We start from the raw sequence: 1,909 nt of genomic DNA, 5'->3' as shown, positions 1-1,909 counted from the left end.
TCATGCCTGACACGCAGAACTCTCCCAGAAAAGGAAAACAGGTGTCGTATTTGGCTTCTTACTCCAAGATTAAATTTTTGGCAGTGCTGGGATCTGAACTCAGGGCCTAGCAGGTCTAATTCATGAATGGGTGAGTGTGAGCACAACAGCCTCTCACCAATGAAGCTGTGAGGTGGTTCCTAGGTGCTGAGATCGTGACCCAGGATTGGCCAAAACAGCGATACAAGGATAGGCAGGCAGTAGTATACAAATAAATATATATTGGTAAAAAGCACCATAGCCTCCTATCTATGATTGAATGACATATACTACATTCTTCCCAACTCTTAGGTATTTATTATAACACAATTAAAGGAATGCTATTCTTTTCATGCTTAATAAAGCATGAAATTAAGATCAATCAGTGTCCTAGGATTACTGCATCCAATTTTAGGCTTGACCAATGCACAAACTTCTCTTTCAATTGATATTCCTATGCATAGGAATGAGTGTCTTGTGATCTCCTGCCATTGGTAGTTGTCAGGACCTGGATTTGAACCCAGGGTCTATGTTGACAGGTTGGCCTATGGCTTCCCTGCTAACCCGCCAGCCGTCAGGAATGGCAGTTCAGGTGTAATTTGCACCCTTGGCATTCAGACCCAGGATGGTCACCGTACAAAGATTAAAAAAAAATTAAACCCCCATCCCTCTGCAGCTTGCCACTTTTTGTGCTATCCTACTTTTTTTTTCTTTCCGTAAGCCCTCTGGGCCTAGGATTCCAGGATTGGGTATGGGTCCCGAGGCTCCACCTAGCCTAGGGTGATCAAAGCTGAGGCAGAGTTGCCACGACCTGAGTTCAAGCCCTAAAAAAGCCACAAAAAAGAAAAAATAAAAAAAATGATTATTCAACTATATTTAAAAAAAATAGAGCTCTCTGGTTTGGAATTTCTGCCAGTTTTGTTTCCTAGACTGAGATTTGAACTCAGGAACTTGTAGCAATGTGAGGGAAAGTGCAGATTTGCTACTATTTGAGTTCAAACACCGTGCCAAGCCAAAACTAAAAAATTAAGTCACTGAGTTTGGTAGGGGGAGTAGTTGTGGAGATGGGAGGTAAGGGATGGTAGGGGGAAAACAAAGGAGAAGGTAACAATGCTCAATAGGAAATATACTCATGACGTTGTTCATGTAACTGTGACCATTCTGTACAACATTTTTACAATAAAAAATGTACAAAAAAGAAACCATGTAGTATTTCGAGAAACACTTTGGGGGTAAGGGGAGGATGTCTGAATAGATGTACAAAATTCTACACTGCTTTTTATTTAATGTTCAGTATGGAACTGAATAAACATAACTGCTTCCATTAAAAGATTAAGTTACTGTCTTGGAACTGGGGCCAGTATTTCTACCATTGTTGGGATTTGATCTCACCGTCCAGGTAACTCTTTTGTACCATGAGTAAAGGAAAAATTTACTGTCCTTGAGGAAAAGAAATTCAGGCTAGAATTCCCATGGCCTGAATGAAGGCCCTGCAATGGAAAAGATATTTCTATACATGTGTAATAGATGATATATACGTACATATGTATGTTTATTACATGTTATGATTTTCATTATTGATTTTGTATTTATTTTTTTATTTGATTAATTTTTTATTGTTTATTTTATTTATATTATTCCCATTTACATTTTGCACATGTATTATAAAATTATACACAATAATTTAGGACATTGACTCATTTATCATTAAAACTTTTTGTGTTGAAACATGATACATAATTAAATGGAGGCATTTGTCACAGTCTTCTCACGTTTAGAGTCTCTCCCAAGAATGAGCTTTGTCTTATTTATCTTTGGACACCTTACTATATGGGTGTTTTTAGATGATTTATACTGAGAAGGCTTTTCTTGAGGACAGGAAAATTGTGGG

This window comes from Dipodomys spectabilis, unplaced genomic scaffold (genome assembly GCF_019054845.1).
Source record: "Dipodomys spectabilis isolate Male_0828 unplaced genomic scaffold, ASM1905484v1 ptg000152l, whole genome shotgun sequence".
NCBI lineage: Eukaryota > Metazoa > Chordata > Mammalia > Rodentia > Heteromyidae > Dipodomys > Dipodomys spectabilis.
Note: the sequence above shows the minus strand (reverse complement) of the source record.